Source organism: Arachis hypogaea, chromosome 7 (assembly GCF_003086295.3).
Source record: "Arachis hypogaea cultivar Tifrunner chromosome 7, arahy.Tifrunner.gnm2.J5K5, whole genome shotgun sequence".
Classification (NCBI taxonomy): Eukaryota; Viridiplantae; Streptophyta; class Magnoliopsida; order Fabales; family Fabaceae; genus Arachis; species Arachis hypogaea.
The window spans coordinates 15724091-15731663 of NC_092042.1; the positions used below are offsets into that span (position 1 = coordinate 15724091).

General features: G+C 39.2%; 1 non-coding gene across 1 annotated transcript; it reads left to right on the plus strand.

The window, feature by feature from the left end:
- Nucleotides 1–873: 873 nt before the first annotated feature.
- LOC112704186 (small nucleolar RNA R71) lies at nt 874–977 on the plus strand. The gene has a single exon (XR_003154823.1). It is a non-coding gene; the product is annotated as a small nucleolar RNA R71 (small nucleolar RNA).
- The last annotated feature ends 6596 nt before the right edge of the window (nt 978–7573 follow it).

Genomic DNA, 7573 nt, shown 5'->3' on the forward strand with positions numbered 1-7573 from the left:
TCAGATTCCTCTGGATCCTTAATAGGAAACTCCTTCTTGCTTGAGGGACGTCCCAGGAGGTCTTCTTCACTAGGATTTTCGTCCTCCTCCTCCCTAGTACATTCGGCCATTTTGATTAAATCAATGGCCTTGCACTCTCCTTTTGGATTCTCTTCTGTATTGCTTGGGAGAATACTGGGAGGAGTTTCAATAACTTTCTTACTCAGCTGGCCCACTTGTGCCTCCAAATTTCTAATGGAGGATCTGGTTTCATTCATGAAACTGAAAGTGGCCTTTGACAGATCAGAGACTATATTAGCTAAATTAGAATTATTTTGTTCAGAGTTCTCTGTCTGTTGCTGAGAAGATGATGGATATGGCTTATTATTGCCCAGCCTATTGCGTCCACCATTGTTAAAGCCTTGTTGAGGCTTTTGTTGATCCTTCCAGGAGAAATTTGGATGATTTCTCCATGATGGGTTAGAGGTGTTTCCATATGGTTCACCCATGTAATTAACCTCTACCATGGCAGGGTTCTCAGGATCATAAGCTTCTTCAGAAGCTGCCTCTCTAGTACTGTTGGATGCATGTTGCAATCCATTCAGATTTTGAGAGATTATGTTGACCTGTTGAGTCAACATTTTGTTCTGAGCCAATATGACATTCAGAGCATCAATTTCAAGAACTCCTTTCTTCTGAGGCACCCCATTATTCACGGAATTCCTCTCAGAGGTATACATGAACTGGTTGTTTGCAACCATGTCAATGAGTTCTTGAGCCTCTTCAGGCGTTTTCTTCAGGTGAATAGATCCACCTGCAGAATGGTCCAATGACATTTTCGAAAATTCAGAGAGACCATAATAGAATATATCTAATAAGGTCCATTCTGAAAACATGTCAGATGGACATCTTTTGGTCAGCTGCTTGTATCTTTCCCAAGCTTCATAGAGGGATTCACCATCTTTCTGTTTGAAGGTTTGAACATCCACTCTCAGCTTGCTCAGCTTTTGAGGAGGAAAGAATTTATCTAAGAAGGCAGTGACCAGCTTATCCCAGGAGTCCAGGCTATCCTTAGGTTGTGAATCTAACCATATTCTAGCTCTGTCTCTTACAGCAAAAGGGAAAAGCATGAGCCTGTAGACTTCAGGATCAACTCCATTTGTCTTTACAGTCTCACAGATCTGCAAGAACTCAGTTAAGAATTGATAAGGATCTTCAGATGGAAGTCCATAAAACTTGCAGTTTTGTTGCATTAAAGCAACTAGTTGAGGCTTAAGCTCAAAGTTATTGGCTCCAATGGCAGGAATGGAGATGCTTCTTCCATCAAACTTGGACGTTGGTTTTGTGAAGTCACCAAGCATTCTCCTTGCATTATTATTATTATTATTATTTGCGGCTGCCATCTCTTGCTCTTGTTCGAAAATTTCTAAAAGGTTGCTTCTGGATTGTTGTAATTTAGCTTCTCTTAATTTTCTCTTCAGAGTCCTTTCAGGTTCTGGATCAGTTTCAACAAGAGTGCCTTTATCCCTGTTCCTGCTCATATGAAAGAGAAGAGAACAAGAAAAGAAAGAGGAATTCTCTATGTCACAGTATAGAGATTCCTTTCTGTTAGTAGAAGAAGAAAGGGGTAGAAGAATGAAGAGGGAGATTTCGGATTTTTGGATGGAGAGAGGTGAAGAGAAGTGTTAGTAATTAAATAATTAAATAGAAGAAGAGAAGAGAGGGAGAAAATTCGAAAATAATTTTTGAAAAAGAAGTTAGTAATTTTCGAAAATCAAAGATAAAATGTAATTAAAATTAAAACATGAAACAATTAATTAATTAAAAAGAATTTTTGAAAAAGAGAGAGATATTTTCGAAAATAGAAGAGAGAGAAGTAGTTAGGTGGTTTTGAAAAAGATAAGAAACAAACAAAAAGTTAGTTAGTTGATTGAAAAAGATTTGAAATCAAAATTGAAAAAGATAAGAAGATAAGAGGTTAAGATAAGATATTTTGAAATCAAATTTTGAAAAAGATAGAATTTTGAGAAGGATAAGATAAAAAGATAAGATAAAAATTTTAATAAAAAGATATTTTGAAAAAGATTTAATTTTTAAAATTACTTAACTAACAAGAAACTACAAGATAAGATTCTAGAACTTAAAGATTGAACCTTTCTTAACAAGAAAGTAACAAACTTCAAATCTTTGAACCAATCACATTACTTGTTAGTTAATTTTCGAAAATTAGATATAAAAGATAAGAAAAAGATTTTGAAAATATTTTTAAAAAAGATTTTTTTTTTGAAATTTTCGAAAATTATAAAAAAAATGAAAAAGATATGATTTTTGAAAAAGATTTTGAAAAGATAAGATTTTTAAAATTGGAATTTTGACTTGACTTGTAAGAAACAACTAATTTTAAAAATTTTTGACCAAGTCAACCCAAAATTTCGAAAATTTGGAGGAAAATAAGGAAAAGATTTTTTTTTTTGATTTTTGAATTTTTAAAGAAAAACACAAAAATGACCCAAAACATGAAAATTTTGGATCAAAACACAAGATGCATGCAAGAATGCTATGAATGTCAAGATGAACACCAAGAACACTTTGAAGATTATGATGAACATCAAGAACATAATTTTGAAAAATTTTTGATGCAAAGAAAACATGCAAGACACCAAACTTAGAAATCTTTAATGCATGGAAAATATGAATGCAAAAATGCATATGAAAAACAACAAACAACACTAAACAAGAATTCATCAAGATCAAACAAGAAGACTTGTCAAGAACAACTTGAAGATCATGAAGAACACTATGAATGCATGAAATTTTTGAAAAATGCAAGAAAAATTTTAAAAGCATGCAATTGACACCAAACTTAAAAATTAACACAAGATTCAACCAAGAAACACAAAATATTTTTTATTTTTTATGATTTTCTAATTTTTTTTGTATTTTTATTAATTTTTTTTCGAAAATAAAGTTTGCAAAAACAAAAAAGAAAAATTTTTGAAAAAGATTTTTGAAAAGAAAATTACCTAATCTGAGCAACAAGATGAACCGTCAGTTGTCCATACTCGAACAATCCCCGGCAACGGCGCCAAAAACTTGGTGGACGAAATTGTGATCACTATTCTTTAAGTTGTTTGTCTTTGTATGAAATCATTATTATGGCACTGGTTGAATTCACAACTCCGTTCAACTAACCAGCAAGTGTACTGGGTCATCCAAGTAATAAACCTTACGTGAGTAAGGGTCGATCCCACAGAGATTGTTGGTATGAAGCAAGCTATGGTCACTTTGCAAATCTCAGTTAGGCAGATCAAATTTGTTTATGGGTTTTCGAAAATAAAGATAAGAAAATAATAAAAGGGATAGAATACTTATGCAGATTCATTGATGGGAATTTCAGATAAGTGGATGGAGATGCTGTATGGCTCAAGGACGCCTGCTCTCCTACTGCTTCTACTCAATCCTTCTTACTCCTTTCCATGGCAAGCTTTGTATAGGGGTTCACCATCAGCGGTGGCTACTTTCAATCCTCTCGGGAAAATGATCCTATGCGGCTGTCACTCGCATGGCTAATCGTCTGGAGGCATCACCCATGGTTGATGGCTACATCCCATCCTCGCAGTGAAAACTAATACTCACGCACTCTGTCACAGTACGGCTAATCACTGGTTGGTTCCCGCTCCTACTGGAATAGAATCCCTTGATTCTTTTGCGTCTGTCACTAACGCCCAGCACTTGCAAGTTTGAAGCACGTCACAGTCATTCATTACCGGAATCCTACTCGGAATACCACAGACAAGGTTAGACTTTCCAGATTCCCAGGATCCTACTCGGAGTACCACAGACAAGGTGAGACTTTCCGGATCCTCATAAATGCTGCCATCTATCTAGCTTATACCACGAAGATTCTGTTGGGGAATCTAAGAGATACACATTCAAGCTCTTGTTGCATGTAGAACGGAAGTGGTTGTCAATCACGCGCGTTCATAAGTGAGAATGATAATGAGGGTTATCTAACTCATCACATTCATCATGTTCTTGGGTACGAATGAATATCTTGGAATAAGAATAAGAGAGATTTGAATAAAAGAAGATAGAATTGCATTAATACTTGAGGTACAGCAGAGCTCCACACCCTTAATCTATGGTGTGCAGAAACTCCACCGTTGAAAAATACATAAGTAAAAGAGGTTCAGGCATGGCCGAATGGCCAGCCCTCTCCATGATCAAGTGACCGAATATTCAAAGAGATTAAACTGTCAAAAGATGTCCAATACAATAGTAACTTATCCTATTTATACTAGACTAGCTACTAGGGTTTACATGAGTAAGTAATTGATGCATAAATCCACTTCCGGGGCCCACTTGGTGTATGCTTGGGCTGAGCTTGATCAATCCACGAGCTGAGGCTTCTCTTGGAGTTGAACTCTGAGTTATGACGTGTTTTGGGCGTTCAACTCCGGATCATGACGTTTTTCTGGCGTTTAACTCCAGACAGCAGCATGTACTTGGCGTTCAACGCCAAGTTACGTCGTCATTCTTCGAATAAAGTATAAACTATTATATATTGCTGGAAAGCCCTGGATGTCTACTTTCCAACGCCGTTGAGAGCGCGCCAATTGGAGTTCTGTAGCTCCAGAAAATCCATTTCGAGTGCAGGGAGGTCAGAATCCAACAGCATCAGCAGTCCTTTTGTCAGCCTTTTTCAGAGTTTTGCTCAAATCCCTCAATTTCAGCCAGAAATTACCTGAAATCATAGAAAAACACACAAACTCATAGTAAAGTCCAGAAATGTGAATTTATCATAAAAACTAATGAAAACATCCCTAAAAGTAGCTCAAACTCACTAAAAACTATCTAAAAACAATGTCAAAAAGCGTATAAATTATCCGCTCATCAGTCGGTTCATGGGATTTCACGCTTTGTCGAGCTTAAGTCGGCGCGTTTCATAGAAAGAAAGAAAGCGAGAAGGAATTTATAAGAGATATTTGCAAAAGATCTTTATTTATTTGCAAAGGTACTTTATTGCTACTAAGGGTTTTGGACTGTCTATGACCCCTTAGTCTCTACTATGATGCCTCGTTAAAAACCCTTCTTCAGAAAAAGCCCTTTTATTTTGGGAAAAAATCATGAAGTTGGGAAAAGAGTACATCAGGGAGTAGAGTTCGCTTTTAACTGTAGTACTTTTTCATATTACAAGCATGCCACGACCTAAGTAGCTTGGTGCTGTTTAAGTCGGTCACCTTGTAATAACCTTTTCCTAGGACCTCACTAATCTTGTATGGTCCCTTCCAATTAGCAGCGAGCTTTCCTTCCCAGACTTGTTGACTCCTATGTCGTTTCTAATTAAAACCAAGTCGTCTGGGGCAAAGCTCCTTCGAATGACTTTTTGGTTGTATCTGTTCGTCATCCTTTGTTTCAATGCTGATTCTCTAATATGGGCTCGTTCTCAGACTTCAGGGAGTAGTTCGAGTTCTTCTTTGTGTCCCTTTATGTTTCCAACCTCGTCGTAGAAGTTCACCCTTGGGCTTTGCTCGTTGATTTCAACCGTTATCATGGCTTCTATGCCATAAGAAAGTCGAAAGGGTATTTCTCCTGTGGCAGACTGAGGTGTGGTCCGATAAGCCCAAAGTACTTGTGGGAGTTCCTCGGCCCAGGCTCCCTTTGCGTCCTGTAACCTTTTCCTCAACCCTGCCAATATGACTTTGTTTGCTGCCTCGGCTTGTCCATTTGCTTGTGGATGTTCCACCGATGTAAATTGATGTTTGATTTTCATACTGGCTACCAGTTTTTTGAAGGTTGAGTTGGTGAATTGAGTGCCATTATCAGTGGTGATGGAGTGGGGTACCCCATATCTGGTGATAATGTTCTTGTAGAGAAACTTCCGACTTCTCTGAGCGGTGATGGTGGCCAATGGTTCTGCTTCTATCCACTTTGTGAAGTAATCCACTCCCACTATTAGATATTTTACTTGCCCCGGCGTTTGTGGGAATGGTCCTAGCAAGTCCAATCCCCACTTTGCGAAAGGCCATGGGGAAGTTATACTAATGAGCTCTTCGGGAGGGGCTACATGGAAGTTTGCATGCATTTGGCATGGTTGGCATTTTTTCACAAATTCTGTGGATTCTTTTTGTAGGGTCGGCCAGTAAAATCCAGCTCGAATTACCTTTTTAGCTAACGACCTTGCCCCAAGATGATTCCCGCAGATTCCATTGTGCACCTCCTCTAGCACCTCGGTTGTCTTTGAGGTCGGGACGCACTTTAGTAGTGGTGTTGATATCCCCCTTTTATAGAGGATATTTTTCACCAGCGTGTAGTTTTGTGCTTCCCTCCGGATTCTCTTGGCCTCTTTTTCCTCTTTGGAGAGGACGTCGAATTTCAGGTATTTGACTAAGGGCTTCATCCATCCGAGGTCTAACCCGGTGATTTCAAAGACATCTTGAACATCCTCCATTTTGTCCACGGAGGGTTCAGGGAGAGTTTCTTGAATCAAGCTTCTGTTGTTCCCTCCTGGTTTGGTACTTGCTAGCTTGGAGAGGGCGTCTGCCCTGCTGTTGAGATTCCGAGTTATATGCTTTACCTCAGTCTCTTCAAAGTGTCTAAGGTACTCCAAGGTTTTGTCCAAGTATTTTTTCATGGTGGGATCTTTGGCCTGATACTCTTCGTTTATTTGGGAGGTCACCACTTGAGAGTCACTGAATATCATTACTTTGGTTGCATCGACTTCTTTTGCCAGCTTTAACCCAGCAATCAAGGCTTCATATTTTGTCTGATTATTGGAAGTTGGGAACTCGAATTTGAGGGAAACTTCGATTTGCGTTCTCCCTTCGCTGACCAATATTATGCCTGCCCCACTTCCAATTTTATTAGAGGACCCATCTACATATAACTCCCATGTAGTGGATTTCTTCTCTTGATCTCCCGCATATTTTGCCAGGAAGTCGGTGAGGCATTGAGCTTTTATTGCCGTTCGGGCTTCGTATTTCAAGTCGAACTCGGAGAGTTCTATTGCCCATTGAACCATTCTGCCCGCAATGTCCGTCTTCTGAAGGACCTGCTTCATGGGCTGGTTCGTTCGGACTTTTATCGGTGTGCTTGGAAATACGGCCGTAATCGGCGTGAGGCTACTACTAAGGAGTATGCAAACTTTTCAAGTTTTTGATACTTTAGTTCTGGGCCTTGTAGAACTCTGCTGGTGAAGTACACAGGATGCTGCCCGATTTCATCTTCCCGTATTAGGGCTGCTGCTATAGCTCTGTCTGCTACTGACAGGTATAGGACGAGCTCTTCCCCGACCACGGGTCAAGACAGGATTAGGGGCTGACTCAAGAACCTTTTGAACTCCTGGAAAGCTTCTTCGCATTCAGGAGTCCATTCGAACTGGCATCCTTTTCTTAGTAGGGAGAATAGTGGAAGGGATCTTAGTGCCGATCCTGCCAGAAATCTGGAAAGGGTGGCAAGCCTTCCATTTAATTGTTAGACCTCCCTCAGACAGGTCGGGCTTTTCATTTCTAGGATAGCTTTGCACTTATCGAGGTTTGCTTAGATTCCCCTTTGTGTTAGCATGAATCCTAAAAACTTTCCCGCATCCATCGTA